The sequence below is a fragment of the Chelonia mydas genome, chromosome 1, assembly GCF_015237465.2.
Source record: "Chelonia mydas isolate rCheMyd1 chromosome 1, rCheMyd1.pri.v2, whole genome shotgun sequence".
Classification (NCBI taxonomy): domain Eukaryota; kingdom Metazoa; phylum Chordata; order Testudines; family Cheloniidae; genus Chelonia; species Chelonia mydas.
The window spans coordinates 200935700-200953711 of NC_057849.1; the positions used below are offsets into that span (position 1 = coordinate 200935700).

Sequence of the window (18012 nt, forward strand, 5' to 3'; positions counted from 1 at the left end):
CACTAGGCTGTGCTTCATTTAGATAGTGCCAGTGCAAATCCAAGCTGGGTCCATGTAGGAACAATGCTGTGTTTCTCTGAGATTCTGAGCATGGCCATGGTTGTGATTGCTCCAAGCAGCTGCTTTTACTAAAAAAGAGAAGGCTTTTGTCCTGAGCTTTGGCAGTTCAATGCTACCTGTGAACTCCATTTGCCTTTGAGAAAAAGTGGGGGCGGGAGCGAGTATCATGCTTTGTTTTCCCTTTCTTTTCCCATTGTCTGAATGAGTGGTTCTGCTGGAACACTCCAGCTCTCTGGCTTATGGTTACATAAATACACAGATCGTTATCTAAATGAGCACGTTTATCTCCCCAATCTTTTCCATGAACGTAAGGAGCAGGAACCTTAACAGTCTCTCCTTAGGGTTTTTTCCAGTCGCTTTACACCTATTCCCCTGGTTATGGCTCCAGCCCACTTAGCTTCTTCCTCGCTTGTGGCAGCTTTGGATTTGTATGTTTGTTCTGTTGTTCTTTTTACTGCTTTAAAATGAGTGAATGAAACTGATCAGGAGAAAGAGAGACACATACAGGCAGAGAGACAGTACACACAAGCACAGAGAGAGACGCACACAGACACAAACACACAAGTGCAGAGAGAGATGCACATTCATGCACACACACACACAAGTGCAGGGAGACGTGGTTCGGAGAGTCTTACACACACACACACACACACACACACACACACAGATGGAGAGACCCTCTCAGACTCTGACAGAGACACCGGCACAAACGCGTGCAGAGCCAAAAGGTGCTCAATTCACCACCTCTTGCGGCCCAGAGCGGGTGCTGAGCTTAGCTCCTGTGCTCTGGGAGTTCAGCTGCTCTCCCCAGTGGGCTAAGGGCTGATGAAGCCCTTGTTTATGCTGCTAGAGGTGATGTGAAAGCTGCCAGCAGGGTGAGAAAAGAGACTGTATCACATCAGGGAGGAAGCTTCTCTCAGCCCCTTCACTGTGCACCAAGGCCAAGAGCCGGCTCCAAACAGGGAATGGGTGTGGGGATGAATTAGCCTCTGTAAGGCAAATAAGGGAGAGAGTATGGGAGTTTTTCATGGCCCCTTTAACCAGGGGAAGGGGAGCGCGGTTAGTGGATTACGTCTGTCCCTGTTGGCTGAACCTAGACAGCCGTTGCATTCAGCCAGTACAGTCACATTCATTTGCAGCCAGTTTCCCACCCTTGTCTGAGCTAAAAAAAAAATCTGAGCAGCAGCAGCCTTGTACAAATGCATCTTTGTTAGTGTCCTCATCTTCCTTTTAGCATCTGCCTGGGAGGCCAAACCACTGTCATTTGCTGTGACCCATTAGTGCTGCCGCTGGTGGCTTCCTGCGAACTTTGTCTCTTTCTTTATTAAGCAGGCAGCCGAAGGTTTTTTTGGCACAGAAGCCGGAGAAATAAGTGGCAACACCCTCGCTGCAAACTACAGTAACATCCTCTCATTGTTGGCATCACTCAGCAGGATTATTCAGCTGCCCTGCACTGACTGGCGGCTTCAGGCTTCCATCGGTGAGTCAGTGTCGCCATCATGCACACAGGTTTCCTGCTATAGTGCTCAAGGAAAGACCCTTCCCATGTTTCTTACCAGAACTTTAAAACAATTGATGCAGAGCTCGCTCCTGAGAATCCACCTCAGGGCTTTAATGAGAACCACTAGGGAGATGTATTACTAATAATCACCATATCATGGAACACAGCCATTTTGATTATATTACTGTCTGGACACCAGTTCTATCCAGGCTACTGGGAGATGAGCCCCTATCAAAACCCTGAAAGTAAAAAATATCCCTCCCAAATTTCAGATCCGTACTTTGTAACTGATTCTTAAATGTATAGCAGCTCAAAAGAAACCCTGAATGCAAACACCCCCAAAGTAGGAACCTGGAATGAAACAGGTCTGTCTAATTAGGGAGCTGAAGGCTGGTTTATTGTCAGTGGTTGGAGAGATTCAGGTTTAATATATTGCCTTAGCATTGTGATCATTTGGGCATTCTGCTCCTCAGACCAGTCCTTCCACAAAGAAGAAGAATTAATAGTAGCATGAGTTAGTATTTATATTCACCACCGTCCCAAATCAGAGCCCTGAATCTGCTCTACTTTGGGTTTAAGGGAGATTTGGATTTGAATCCCAGAATCTAAACCTGCCTCAATGATATTGGTTTTGGATATGACTCAAAATCAAGAGGGGCCTGTTGTCCAAGTTGGATGAGACCAAAATCTCAAGAAAGCAGCTGTCCTCATGACACTTTGACCCAAGGTAAGGATAAGGGTGAACCCAGTCTGTGTAAAGAGGGGAAAGTCTGTACAGTTCTGGTTCACCAAGCCCTGAAGAAAGTATTCAATGTACTCATGAGCATTGTCACCTTAGAATCCACCCCACTTCAGTAGCTACCCATTATGGCTGAGCAGGATATGGGAGTCCTTGGAAATCTACTCAGATACCCAGTGATGAGGCCGTATCAATAGGAAGAGAGTGTGAAGCCACGGGGGAGGCTGTGTGTGGCTGATCAGTTTATGTTCACAGCATGCATTTCCAGTTCACATCTACCTCCCACAGTGGTGTCTCTGTGGACTGAGCTCTGGGAGCAGGCAAAGAGGTTTGGGTGTTGTTTCCATAGTAACAAGTTTCTTTCTGCTGTACATGGTTCACCCCACTGTTCACCTCCAGGTACAGCGTACTGTACAGTCACAGATTCAGCATGGGTCTGTACTATCTCTGGAGATCCCTTATAAGCAAAAAGACTACCATATGCTGCAGGGATGCTAGAATGTGTCGTACGCTGTATTTTTTAAAGAGAGGTCCACTGGAAAGGCCCTTTCTCTGCCTGCAGGGTATATGTTGGCAGTTTTCCTCACTCATCTTTCATTCCCTCGCTGGGAGCTGTGATTCTCGATATCAGTCATGTGGCTTTGGCAAGGGAAGAGGGAACTGCCTTCTCCACAGAGGTAGTTATGTCCCCGCAATGACCCAAAGACATGAGGAGGATGGCCCTGCCCCACCATCCTGAGCAGGCACCGCAGTAATTACAGTGCTACTGGTCGACAAAACCCACTGGGTAACCCACAGGAGTCACTCAGGCCCAGTGTGTCTCCTCTTTCAGCTGCACTAATGACCCCTTCTACAGCCACAGTATGGTTTGTGTGTGAGAGAGAGGAGGAATAAACAGAGCCTCATTAGCCTCGTTTCCATCCCATTTGCCCAGACATGGTCTCCTCTCACTTAACAGTCACCTCTGTCCATAGCAGAAACTCAAATTCTATTTGTCCCGCTCCTCTCTCCCAGCTCTCCTCTCTCCTTTTTCACACTCCTTGTGCAGTTGCAGAGGCTGGGATACCTAAGCGGGGCCAGCTCTAGGTGTTTTGTAACCCCTGGTGGAAAACATTTTCAGGACCCCTTCCCTAAAAGGCACAAGCAAGAAAAGAAAATGGGAATTTGGGGCTCCCAAATGCCGTGATTGACACCCAGGGTGCCTGCCCTGATTGTCCAGCCCTGTACTGAAGGGTTTGTCTACACTGGAGAAATATGCCAGGATAAACCACACTTGTTCCCCTGCAATCAACTGAGTGGACCATGCACCAAAACACAACATTGTTTCGGTTAATTGTCAGGGCGCAAACAGCTGATGGAAGTTACCCTCAGAATTTGTAAACTTTTGGCTGACTGAGACTCAATCCATTGAGTGCCAGTGTGGATGTGTCCCTTGGACATAGCTGTTGGGTGTCCACTCCGGCAGCTGCTCTCTTTGGCTATGTTTACACTAGAGTTTTAAAGGGGGGGTTTACAATTAGACCGCTCTTTCAAACCACTGGTGGTTACTCAGAGCCAGTGCCTCCAGAGGGTTTGCTGCCCAAAGCTGAAGCAGGAGGAACAGAGCTGGAAGTTGCTCCCCTCATGACTCCTTAGCAATAAGTAGCTCCTCCATGGACTAACCCACCCTGTCCCTTCCTAGAGCAGCTGGGTACTTGCTGAAGGCTTCCCATCTATCTGCTGACCCAGCCCAATGCTGTTTAGCTGTGAAAGCTGTCAGACACAGGAGAAGATAGCTGCACTAGTTACGCACATCACGGGTGGAGAGACAGCTATTGCAGCTCCAAAAATAGCAGCAGAGAGCTGCATGTTTGTAAATTCTACTCTCTGTATTTATCTAAGAGGACAAGGAACAGCAGTGGCTGGTCATCAAGGGATCATTTTCTTTGCCAGAAGGATTTTTCATTCTGCAGATCATCTTTTCCACACAAAAATAACAGATAGTGAAGAAAAGAAACACTGTCCCAGTTGAACTCAGACAGCTTGTGACTGACACCTACAGAAAATGAAGCTGAGGGCCGGGCTGGCAAGGGTGCCAGCTGGGAGCAGAGATGAACCAAAAGCAGAGCCCAGCCTCTTCTTTGCAGGGGAAGTATGTCTGAGATAGAAGAACCTGACACTCCTGATTTCACAGCAATCATCTTCCGTTCACTAAATGTGTGTCTGAGCAACTACTCAGGCATCACAAAAAAAAGGGTGTATAATTAACTGAGTGGAACAGGGGGCTGGGAGTCAGGATGCCTGTTTTTTTCCCCCAGATCTTTCACAGACTTCCCGTGTGACCTTGGACAAGTCATGTCACTGCTCCGTGCCTCAGTTGCCCCATCAATGGAATGTGAATAATAACGCCTGACCTTACAGAAGAGGCTTGATCACATGTTTTCAGGTGAGTTAATGATCTTCCTGTGGAAAAAAATCAGAGCCTCACCAGTAGGAAAACTACTTCATGACAATGCCAGCTGTTCTAATGGTGCCAGCCCCTGTGTTACCAGATTTTTTTCTGCTTCTTCTGTCTCCCTTTCCCCTGTGTTAATTATTGTTATTTTTATTTTAGTATAGTGCTGGGAGCCCTAATCATGGAGGAGGACCCCATCGCACTGGGTGCTGTAACAACAGAACAAAAAGATGGTCCCTGCACTGAATTTACAATCTAAATAGACAAGAAGACATAGGGTGTGGAAGGGGTAGAACACACGAGGAGAGTGAACAATGTGATGGTAGCTAATACCATGTTAGTTAAACTGCATTAAATCCCGGTGTGTTCATTTATTTAAAATTAAAGTGGCCTTAATTTGGTTTACCTTGATTCACTTTGGAAATGAATTAACCTAAACCAAATTAAGGCCACTTTAATTCGGAATGAGAGTGTGCACATAGGGGTTTAATTGAGCCACTTTAAATTCAAACCTTTAATTAATTCAGAGTAACAGAGTTACTAATGTTCTTCCCAGTTCCTCATGGGAGTTCCTTGCCTTCCACTGGTTGTGATCCAACAGTCAGGTTGGCAGGGGATGAATATGGGCTGGGATTGGAGGAGTGGAAAATGAAGGAGCTGGCTGCAGGGAGGTTGGGTCGGGGTTCTATATGGGCTAGTAAGGAAGCTTAGAGAGGGATGGAGGGGAAGGAGAGAAGGGGTCCGAGAAGGCGTGTACAGCTCATCGCTGTTCTAAGGGGTAACATGACTTTTGACTGACAACATTTTGTGTACATGTCCATTTCCCTTTCAAACAGACTACCTGTGCGGCTGAAAGCAAGTGGGGGTGTGCAGGGAGCTCCATTCCCACTCCCTGTGCCTGTCAGAGTCACTAGCACAGTAGAAGCAGCCTCAGCTGTACCAGGAGCCTTAGGCAAAGCAACCCCAGAATGATTTGCCTAGCTGAGCTGTCATACGGCTTTCAGAGACAGTTCCATTTGTAGTGCTTATTTGAGACCCAACAGGTGACCCTCTTGTAAAATGGATATTATCGTTCCATGGAAAAGGCCTTTGGCTTCCAGATGTTTACTCCCCCTCCCCCTCAATCACAAAAATAATAGCTAGTATCTTTATTACATATCACTGACCCAATACAATGTCACAAAGTCATAGAGTTGAAGGCCAGAAGGGACCACCAGATCATCTCCTCTGACCTCCTGGGTATCACAATGCTTCAAGCTCTCATGCTTCATGTGCTGGCAGGTAAGTAAATAATCATTTCTACCTGAGCTGCCTGCTAAAACATCACTAACGAGGCTGACCTGCAGGCGAGGGTGCTGAGAAAAGGGGAGCCATGTTGTTTTCCAAATATTCAAAAACACAAAGAAAAATGAAAAACGATGTTGATGAATTGGAAAGGGGGAGGAAATGGTAAGAAAAATGAATCATGCTGGTTTCAGGCTTTTTAGGGAGAGGCACAAACAATTCAATTTAAAATGCACTATTTAGCCTTTTAAAAAGCTCTTGATGTTGTCCTGTTAGTTTGATTCTCTAGCAATGTCACTTCTCATTTTCATTGAAATGTTCTCTTCTTCTATTGCTCCTCTTCTTTTTTGTTAGTGTCCTGCGCTCCTGAAATCTATGAAGCACTTGCACTTTGCCACACGGGGCCATCCTGGTAACTCGTGCGGAGTCAGGGGATCATAGAAATGTAGACCTTTAAAAATAACAAAGAACTAAACATGCACTCAGCCTGACTCTTTGTGCTTGTATCGGCAGGGAGAGCTGAAAGTGGCTTGTCAGTTGAGTACCCCAGCAACAGAAAACATGCAGTTCTGTCTCTCTCAGATATTTCTAAGGAGCAGTCTCCTTGGTATCCATGTGCTGATTAGCTGATGGTCACTGTCCTTGTTACAGTGACATGGCAGCTGCCAGTTATATTTTAGGACCTCCCGGGCTACAGTTCAGAGGGCTCCTATATGGAAGTTCCTTCCATTGTGCCACTAGAATAAAATATGAGTCGTCAGAGAGCAGTTAGAAATAGGGGGGAAAGGCCCCTGTGAAACTCATGTGGTCAATGCCATCCTGGATAGAACTCCATTGATTTCAGTGAAGTGACACTAGGGATGAATTTGGCTCATTTACATCTGCAGCTCATGCTGCTGCTTTGCCTAGAGCCTGACTTCCAGGGTTAAATGATAAAAAGAATCACAACTAGCTACCTGTGTTTTAAAAGTGCTAAGCTAAAGGCGATGTGACCTTTCAAAGTGTTGCAGCTAACTCCACTGAAAAACAAAGACATGTTTTTTCCTTGCCTAGGCGAGGCCTTGATATTTACAGGACTCCCCATGGTCAGCAAATTGGATACTATAGGGAATACACTCCCTTGATTCTCTAGATTCATTTAATGCCTTCAGCATTCACTATTAGTGATATCTGATATGAAATGTATAATATTAGTGATATCTGGTACACTGGGCTTTTCAGGAACAAGGGGTATAATTTTGCTCTCTTGTTCATACTGATGTAAATCAGGAGTATTTCCATCGTTGCAGTTACACTGGTGCAAAATCAGTGTGAGAGGAGAGTGAGACTCTCTCTTTCTAAGAACACATTTCTGGAGCAGCCTTCATCCAGAATAATCCCAAAAGGAGTTTCAGATTGTGTGTAGAGGGATCACTTCATCCAGCCCCTGAAATGCAACCACTTCTCGGATGGAACAGCCGCTGTTCAACATCACATAACAATGCAGCATAAAAATAAAGGACACTATAGATCTTTCAGGAGGCAGAATAGAATGTCCCAGACTGGAATTTAGCCAGAACAGCAAAGCTAATTCTATTGCAAAAAGAATCATACAATCTTTAACTCCCACAGCTGGACACAACCTGTTTTACACAGGAATCCCCGGTCCCCACGCTGAAGCAGTGAATTCAGTACTGTCCCACAGGAAACCTCGTTTTGAACCACCAACACCCCCTAGAGCATCTCTGGCCATGTCTTGACTCAGAAAAATGAGTTGAGGTCAGACTAGCACATAACTAAGCATGACCTAAACTCAGCCTTTTTCCTAGTGCTTGATGCAGCATCTTTAGCTCAATTGTAACTGGTCAGATCGTACCGTAGGCAGGAGCTAAATGGTTTTAACCTTAAATCTCCACTAGCAGAAAGGCTGAGTTTGGGGTGGTCTTAACACGTTAGCTAAACCTAGCCTAAACCTCAAACTTTTTCCTAATCAAGACACATCCACTGCGTTTCTTGGAGTTTCCCATCCAAAGAGTAGCATAGTCCAGCCCTGCTTAGCTTGGGTTCATAGCCTTAGGGCTTATCTACCCTTGGAAATTTAGCTGTTTTAGCGTGGATTAGACTAAAAGAGCTGGTTTAGAGGGGATTAAACTAAAATTGGAAACAGGCACTCTTATTTCAGAATCAGAGTGTCTATAATGGGAGCTTATATTGAAAAAACTATTCCAGAATCACTATTTGCTATTTTGGTAAATTTCCAAATGCAGACAAGCCCCTAGGGATGATGGCTGTAGGCTAGTAATGATTTCAAGTGGACACGTATGCTAAGGCTATTGGAAAGCTTCCCATCACATTTCCAGTCAGGAGGACATACTAAACTGTACAGAATCCAGATGGCATATAGTGGCCTTCTACCAGGAGGAGTACTTATAAGGGAATTGCTACTGGATCACTGACTGGTAACTCTGAGGACAACTTCTTCCAACCTGGATAAGGACAAAAATAGCCAGTTAATCACTGGCAGGAGAATGAACAAAGAATCCGTGAGCCAAAATGAGAACGCCTCATTGGCATGCTTCTGTAACACTCAGCAACTGAGTTCAAGCTGTGATCTAAGCATCCAGCCACTGTGCCTCTAGCAAGCAACTTGACTGCACCACACAGACCTTTGCTCTCAGAGGCTCCAGGAGGCACTAGTCCAGTTCTGCTGGAGGAGTAATAAAGGGTGGCTATTTCAGGAGCAGAGAGAGGCTGGGAAATGTAAGCAATATGAGATTAAATGGAACTTGTACTGGGTTGGAGCAGCAGCATAGGGTGGGATTTAAAGGGACAGGTGGTCTAAAAAGTATTTTACTCTTTTTGCCATCTAATGTCCTCCAAAAGGGGTAAAATCCCACCTGAATAATATATAGATTGACTAAACATAATAATGTGTAATTTCTATACAGTACTTGCCATTTTCAAAGCACTTTAGAGACATTAACTAATCAATCCCCACAACTCTAAAGGGTGTGTATTATCCCCAATTGAGGCAGAGAAGTAAGATGTCCTGCCTAAAGCTGCACAGCAAATCAGTGGTAAAGCCAAGATTAGCATTCAGGAGTACCTGGCTCATCCCAGTCCCTTCTCACTGCAGAAGTGTCTAGAGTAAGACCATGCAGCCTCCTAAACACACTGGAGTGATTCTGAGCAACCATCATGAGACCTAGTAAGACACAGTATAAGATTTTTCCCCTGTCAAACTGAACTCCAGTATGAATGAACCGCCCAGCTGCCCAAGCTGCTAGTGTCTCTCACTTGTCCCAATTAACACTTTCAAGTCTTTTCTCTATAACTCTGTCTATCTAACACTGTAATCTCCTTGCTCATTGATGTACAAGTACAGGGCTGATTTAGAGGAGAGAGAAGATGGGCGTGAGTTTATGGGGAGACTTATACATGAGAATCTCTCTGTCTATTGGCATACTCAGAGATCACATTCCTTACAAGCAGGAGACAGTGAATTTCAGTTTGACCATATGTAGATGCCCTACTGGATACCTCTCATCTCAGCCTTTGGTGGGATTAGCATTCCTTAGGTTCCCTTAGATACCTTCCTCCACTCAAAGAGCACTTTCCATCCTTTCCCACATTTTTGCTACTGCAAGGGAAAGAGCATTCTCCTCTGTAGCTCCTGCATCTACAACAGTCGCCCTATATCTCTCTGCCTCATTGACTTTCCATTTCCCTCTGAAGCTCAACTGAAGATCTGTTCCCCATTGGCTATATTTCTTAATTTTGGCATCCCTCTGTTATGAATTGTCATCACTCTAGCTGTAGTATTAAACCTGTACAGCACTATGGATTAGTTTGGGAAGACTGTAAGTCCCCTGGTGGTGTTTGGAGGGGGAAAGTGCAGCACCTCCGATTGGTGACTGTTGCTGTCACTGCTAACCTCTGGTCTATGCACTATGTCACATTGGTCCTCTAGGTTATAGTGCCTCCTGCTGGAGAATGGTGAGAGGGGCCTTATCTGGTTATGGTTGTGTAGTGAATTTACAATAGGTCCACTGTACTGGAGAAGGGTGTTCTTCTGCCCAGCTGTCACCTTCCTCCGGATCAGGAAGCAAGTGAGCTGAGCTCCTTTTCAGTGGGCTCTGTTTTATCTGCACACAATTTTCTGATGGGGAAAAGGTTCAGAAAAGATCAGGAAAACCATCCCAGCTTCTAGTGCAAGCAAATGAAGCAAAGTTTCTGGGGAAGTCACCCGCCAATATCTTTCCAAATGGACCAGGAATGAAGCAGAAGGATGGTCTAATGCTTAGGGTATTAACCTGGACCCTGGAAGATCTGAGTTCAGTTGACTGTTCCACCACAGACTTCCTGTGTGACCTTGTGCAAAACGCTTTATCTCTTTGTGCCTTGACTCCCCACCTGTAAAATGGGAATAGCTAGCAGCAGTGGTGTTGCAAGGTTAAATACATTAAGATTGTGAGGTGCTCAGATACAATGGTAATATGTCATTAGGGCAGAGTCTGGCTGCTCTGCAAAGAGAATATTTGCCTCCTCATTATAAAATGTTGCTAATGCAGATCCTTTCCCACCAACAGGCACGTCACAAAGCAAGGAGTTACAGACCAGCCGTGCAGCGACTGTGCGAACAAACACGGCAATCATTCTTCATGCCCCAGCACCTAGCACACAGGGATGTGCGTGTGTGTCTCATGCTGACTGAGTAGAGCTGGCGGGTGTGGGTGCAGAACATACTTGAGAACACTAGAGCTCCTGGGCCCTGAAGAAGAGAAGTGCAACAAGTTGGTGAAGAGCTATTAGTTACAGCAAGCTGTTAAGGAGTGAGGGGAGGTGTTTAAAATCAGCTGCCTCAGGCTCTGGTCTTGCTGCTGGGGTGGAGAAGGGAGGAGTGTTATTGTGATATTTGGTGGCCTGACTGTGGAACCCCAATCTGCTACAGGCACTACTTGTGTGGGGCAGCAGTTTGTATGCACATCCTCCTAGCTCTGGTACTTTCTTCGCAGAAGTCAGCTGGGAGAAATCAAGGGGTTCTTTCTGATCAGCCAGTAATACATAAATCATACCTGAGAAAAGGCATCTTTTAAAAGGACCGTCCCATGATCCAGGCCCTTGAAGCTTAACCCAGAAGTTCACTGGTTTGTTACTGTAGGCCTGCTTGAGAGCACTAAAAGGATTTTTTTCTCCTATAGAGTGGCTCCCAATGCCTGAATTGCATAAACTGGCCGATTATTGTAGGGTTGCTCCTGAGCATTGGCTTGTGCCTGCTGGTGTGTTATTGTAGGGTCTCTAATGAAGCCTGGGCCACTGGCACCAATGATCATTTTTTTGCTAAGCCAAGGCCATCTAAGTCTCTTCTAAAAAAGAGAAGCACAAAGGACTCTGCAAGCAAATGGAAAGGAAGGAAGGAAGGAAGGCAGGCCCCGTGTTGGTCTCCACCTGATTTTGGTATCACCCTCTTTCAATAAATCTTCATGGTGACCACCACCTTTGTCATGTCCCTTCACCAAAAGCCGAGCGTCACCTCCTGCTTCTCAACTGCATCTGTTCAAGTATCAGATTGAAACTGGCTCTTCCTGCTTCCATTGGTCCATTGCTTCCATTGTTGTGTGCATTGTTGTGTTCCATTGTTGTGTTCCAACGTAGTTACAGCCATGTGAGAGAGCGAATGAGAGGAAGAGGAGAAAATAACAACAACTGGGGACTCAAGAGGAAGGGGAACCCCCCTGACTGGGCTCCGATCAAGCCTTCTCCTGTAGGTGGCAGAGAGACCATGACTCTCCTCCATCTCTGTATCACACACAGACTACATGTGGAACAGCCCCAAATAACTCATCCTCAGCTAAATCCTTCTCCCCCAGTTCAGCTTTGCACACATGTTGACAGCCAGGTACCCAGCTCCTGTTCCCAACAAGTGCCCCTGTTAGGGTTGCCAACTTTCTAATCGCACAAAACCGAACACACTTGCCCCGCGCCTGCCCCTTCCCAAGGCCCATCCCTGCCCCGCCCCTTCTCTGAGGCCCCACCCCATGCACTCCCTCCACCCTCCCTCCATCGCCCACTTTCTACCCTCACTCACTTTCATTGGGCTGGGGCAGGGGGTTGGGGGTGTGGGAAGGAATGAGGGCTCTGGGTGGGGCCACAAATGAGGGGTTCAAGGTACAGGAGAGGCTCTGGACTGGGGCAGGGGGCTGGAGTGCGGGATGGGGTAAGGGCTCTGGCTGAGGGTCCAAGCTCTGGAGTGGGGCAGGGGATGAGAGGTTTGGGGTGTAGGAGGGGGCTCCAGGCTGGGGCCAAGGGGTTTGGAGTGTGGGAGTGGGCTGTGGGCTCAGGGCTGGGGCAGGAGGTTGCGGTACAGGATGGGGTTTGGGCTCCAGCAGGCTCACGCGGCTCCTGGTCAGCGATGCAGAGGGCTAAGGCAGGCTTCCTGCCTGCCCTGGCTCCGTGCGGCTCCCAGAAGCGGTTGGCATGTCCAGCTCCTAGGCGCAGGGGCAGCCAGGCGGCTTTGTGCAGTGCGCACTGCACACACCTGCAGAAGCCAGCCCTGCAGCTCCCATTGGCCATGGTTCCCGGCGCTCGGGGCAGAGGCAGCGCACAGAGTCTCCCTGATCACACCTACGCCTAGGAGCCAGACATGCCAACCGCTTCCGGGAGCTGCGCAGAGCCAGGGCAGGCAGGAAGCCTGCCTTAGTCCTGCTGCACCGCTGACCAGTCTTTTACCAGCCTGGTCAGCAGTGCTGACTGGAGCTGCCAGATCCCTTTTCGACCGGGCAAACCTAGTCCCTGTCCTTGCCTGCCTGTCTATTTAACTGTCTATCTTAGTATTATTTACTGCTACCCTTCACTGTAGAATCTGAGTGACCTGAACACACAAACAGCAATAGCTAAGTCCGTAGCTGACTTCCTGGCTGCTCCGACTAGTTAAATTTGCAGATTCAACATCAGTTTCTGTGCAGCTGTTCTCTAGGCTCTGTAAAGCAGGTGTGCCTGGCTACAGGCTGCCTAGCAATGAGAAAACTGCTCTGTATTTAGGCCTGGCCCCTTACGCATGATGGTGGCCCCTTTTTAATTGTGCTCCTTTTGCAGCTGTAACCTCTGCCACTGTGAATGCAATGACTCAGATGCTTCAGTCACCCTCCAACTCTTCTGAATTCCAGGTCTAAAAAAGACAAACTACACATGTGAGGCTTAATTGTGAAGTCAAATAGGTGGAAATTCAGTCCATTCCCTGGCTGTGTAGTTAAGAGGGAGATTTAACGGGGCTTCAGCCAGCAGACTGAAAGACAGTCAGTCTGCAATGACGCTATGTTTGTAAACAACAAATATAATTAGAATCCTGGTTCTACAGCTCCCAAAGCACAGGCCTCTACCACTCCTGCTGCCTGTGGGCCTAGTCTCTAGAGAACAATATTACTCACTCTCTCATACACACAAAGCAAGGACATCGCAAGTAAAGAGTGAGGGTGGGGGATTAAAGTACAAATCACACATAACAACAGTGAGAATAGAGTCCAAACGTTGCTTTCACTTTCACCAGTATACAATCAGAGTAACCTCCCAGAAGTCATTGGAATTGCTCCAGATTTATGCTGAAGTAAGTGTGGCACCTCAGAGACTAACAAATGTAAGGTGCCACAAGTCCTCCTGTTCTTTTTGCGGGTACAGACTAACACGGCTGCTACTCTGAAAGCTGAAGTAAGTGTGAGTCCTAGGTCTGTAGTATTAGCAGAGGCAGAATGGAACTGATTGCTCGAGGCTGGCTGCCCAAAGGATATAGTGTGCTGTACAAAGTATGTCACAATACTGTCAGCTAAAGGAAACTGTTCTCCAGCTGTAAAATCATGGGACCGAACAACACAATAGCCGCAGGAGGACACGGGCTTCTCTGTTCTTTCTCAGCGTGTGCATAAATAATCCAATTCCACAGGAGGTTTATTGGATTCCCGTAAAGCCGAAAAACAAAGCCAGTTCCCAGTTACATGGATAATAATAATTGTTTCTCAAGCAGTATAACTATTATTTTGTCTGTAAGAAAACTGGGAAGGAAAGCACAGACATAATGTTTTCCTGACTAGCTGAGAGAGAGCAGTTTTGCTACTGTTAGAAACACTGGCTGTTAAACAGTAAGCAAATCTCAATTTAACTGTAGCAGGGCTGCTATTATAACTTCTCACTCAGGTTTCTCCTGACCCCTCCGCCTCTGCCTCCCCCGTCCGCTGCCCCCGAGGAACTAGCCAATCAGGGAGCTGAAACCAATAACATGAGACTTAAACCGTATAACCATTCCCAAGACAGCCCAGCTCCAAAGTGGAAAATGCACTGCAAAAATCTGCCTGGAATTCACCACAGGCTGTCAGATTATGGGAAAATCTCTGCATTCAGCTTAGATGAAATTTTTACTTGTGTGGAAATATTCCACGCAACATGCCAGAAGCACTGCAAGAAGCACTGGAAGTTCAGGAATGGGCAAATTTCAATTGTTTTCAGTTTGGTGACAAATATTTTGTACATTTTGAGCAGAGAAACAGGCCAGTTGTTTTTCACTTGTAACCTATGTACCAGAATCTGAACCCCGATCTTTTTCTAGTCGTGACCCATAACGTTAGCCGATCTGAGGTTTTCATAACCCACAGGCAGAAAAGCAGATCAGGAATTTGAGCAGCTCAGTCATGCATGGGTGTTACAGCCAACCGGTTAGGTCATGCTTCTTGGCTACAAAGAATTTAATTTGAGAGCTGAGAAACATGATGCTTTGGGCAAAATCCTGCCCTTACAGGTAGGAGCTGGGCTGTTAGGGAGCAGCAGGTGGTAGGGTGGTGCCAGTCATACACATTAGTCACAAGAGAGAGGGCAGGATGATGCAGGCCAGGCAGCTGCATTGCACAGTGGAGAACACATTGGGGATCCTTTGAAAAGGAGCACCATACTCCCTAGCTAACACATGCTGCTAACGGGTGTGTGTGTGTGTGTGTGTGTGTGTGTGTGTTCACATGCTGCTAACGGTGTGTGTGTGTGTGTGTGTGTGCGCACTTGGCCTGCCCTTGTCCCATAGACAGAAGTGTAAAGCCCTCACCTTTGGGAGCTGTGGATGCCCCAGCTGGTGAGGTTGCCAGATCACCCATCCCCTTGCCATGTCTTCAAGTACTGGCGTGTGTGGAGTGGCTTCCCCTGCTCGCACACCCCTCCAGCAAAGGGCAGGATTTGGCCCTTAAGAAGAGGGTAAAACTGAATGAACATGTGCTTACTTGCCAGCTCTGGAGACTAAGGTCCTCTACTTATCTTTAGAGCTGATACAGCCTGGGCAGTGACAGCACAAACTTTTCACACTGTCCCAACAGTGTGCCTCTGCCCTGGGGACTCCCTCTAGGGCTGAGACAAGTCTGATTGTTGGGACCCCTTCTAGCACGGAGAAGGTAGCTCACTTTCCTCATTGCCCATATATGCTGATGAAAAGGGCTATATAAGACTTTGGTATTATTATTGCATAGGACAAAACAGCCATTTTGACTCTGCATTGCGACACAATAATACTGGATGGAATGAGACAATACTGTGATGAAGTGCTGTTGGCATTACAGCCAAAATATTATTGTGCACTGCAGCTTCATCCCTGTCTCACAGTGGCAGGAGATGGGTTTGCAGAAGATCAGCCTGCAGGTGGAGAGTCGTGAGCTCATGCCTCCGTTTCCTCTTCCCTCCCTCCTTTAAGAACATGTTGATATTTGCCGGTGCAACTAGAGCTTCCCACCTGTATCCACTTATGTATCCACTTACCAAAAGGGTTTTACTTCATCAACATTGTGCAATACATTTAAAAGCACCAGAACCAATTTGTCTGCTCAGATTACTGTGCGTGTTTGTAAGATTCACTTACTGTAAGGAAGCAACATTTAAAGGGGAAAATGTTGCAGTCCAAAACTTTCCCCTTTTCCATAAAAACACTTCACAAAATGCTGCTAATGCTTATTGCTGTTGCTTTAATAGCAATGCTTAGCACCAGTACAGAAAGTCACCTCTTCAGAGAGCTGATCATCGGTTAATGAAGCCTCACAGTGACACGGCGCAGTCAGAAAGTTTACTCCTATCCCCAGTTTGGAGATAGGGACACTGAGGGCACAGACAGGGAAGTGCTTTGCCTGTAGTCAAAGAGGGTGTCACTGTCAAACCTGGCGTTAGAATCCAGGTGCTCCTGACTGCCAGACCAATGCTCAGCCCATTAGGTCCCTTTCTGTTTTTCAAAGCCACTTGATGGGAGGCAAGAAAAAATTGGGTCTTGGTTTGGGTAAAACCTTGTCTTGTTAAAAAGGTACATATTGTGGACAGACACGGAAATTCTTGAGCTTACTGGGAGCCTTGGTACTGATCATTTGTATATCATTACTCAGAGCACACTTTCATTCACAGATATACCACCACTGTGCTGGCATCCAGACCAAGGGATCTGAGTGGTTCTAGCTGGCTTATGGAGTTTTGCCATCATCTACTCCTTACTAAGAGAGCAAAGCAGCATCACTGCTTCTGCCTGGATGCAGCACTGGGATATGTCAGTCACTGTGGGACATGCAGATCAGCTTCTGACCAAAGGGAGTTTTCTCCAAATAGACTCTGAGTCTTCTTCCCTACCCCACCCAGCTCCACTCTGAATTTCCTCTCTCACCTACAGAACTTGATACTGGCATGGAAATCGGGAGCTAACATTGCTGGCCGGACTACGTTGAGGAAAGCATTGATAATTTATGTGCTGTATCTCGCTTACTGCACAAAGATGAGGGTTGGCAGCTGGGGACAGAACCACGCTCCAGCCCTGTAGTGACATCGCTTACTATAAAGGAAGGTTTCTTTCATATTGTCACGTGAACTTAGTGCTGGTGAGGGGTGCTGGATTGATGGCCCTGGAGAATGAAGGCCTCTATTTATCCACAGCCTAGGTAGAACCCTGGCTGTGGTAAAACAAGCTTCCTACATATATGACCCTTTGTCAACATACTTCAGCCCTGACCTTCAGGGAGCTCAGTTTCCCCTTTCAGACCTCTGCCTCTCTGCTGAGACTGCCAACAAGGGGCCCAGAGAACAAGGCCAAGTGTGATGGTGGTTTGCATGCCATGGACATGTGTACACTGGGAACCTTATAAAGAGCTGCCTACTCATTAGTGAGAGGCCACGTAAGAGCAGTCCTCTAGTCTAGGATGGCTTTGAGTTAGCAACCTTGAGGTCAGAAGCTTTCTATTCAATTAGCAGTCTGCCTTGAGCAATCTACTCCACTGTCTAGGACGTGCCTAATCTATCCCCACAAAGAGGCCTCATTGGGCAGAGCGGCCCCCTGGTATAGACCCAATGATACTCCCACTAAAATGAATAACAAAATTCCCATTGACTTCAATGGGCACAGGATCAGAACCAAAGTTTCTGTTGGCTCTATACTTTTGCAGATGGTCTGTGGCTCTTTAAAATTCCTCCCCTGTGTACAATAGGCAATAAGGTGGTATAATTGTCCATCCCCTGTCTACATTAGGGCTCCCATTATCGTGCACACGAATTCAGCTCCATCACTGGGAACAACGATGGGAGAGTTTAGATAAAAGAGGCTAGTGTAGACACTGATGTAGCCTACCCCAGAATCAGAGTGAGGAAGCCCCAGGAATGAAACCCACATGTCCTGCCCCACAGTCTTCTTTAACTGGTAGACAATGCTCCCTCCCTGTGACATACCTGTTAAGGCAACCTATGATATTAGGCATTCAGTTATATTTAGTTCCCTGTTATTCCTTATTTCTCTTTCTTTGTGTTTCAGACAAAATGTAAACATGAAAACAGAACTGGTTCTAAATCATTCTCTTTCTCCAGTAAAAAGAAAAGGAGTACTTGTGGCACCCTAGAGACTAACCAGTTTATTTGAGCATAAGCTTTCGTGAGCTACAGCTCACTTCATCTGATCTCTTTCTCCAGTGTTTTTCCATTGCACTTTCCAAGGCACCTCCTAGTTCAGTCTCTGCACAGATTCTTCAA

General features: G+C 46.7%; 1 long non-coding RNA gene across 1 annotated transcript; it reads left to right on the plus strand.

Moving 5' to 3' along the window:
• Window positions 1-4038: 4038 nt before the first annotated feature.
• On the plus strand, window positions 4039-17699 carry LOC119565237. Its single transcript, XR_005223872.2, has 5 exons — window positions 4039-4725; window positions 4894-5056; window positions 5920-6015; window positions 10587-11761; window positions 16411-17699. It is a non-coding gene; the product is annotated as an uncharacterized LOC119565237 (long non-coding RNA).
• The last annotated feature ends 313 nt before the right edge of the window (window positions 17700-18012 follow it).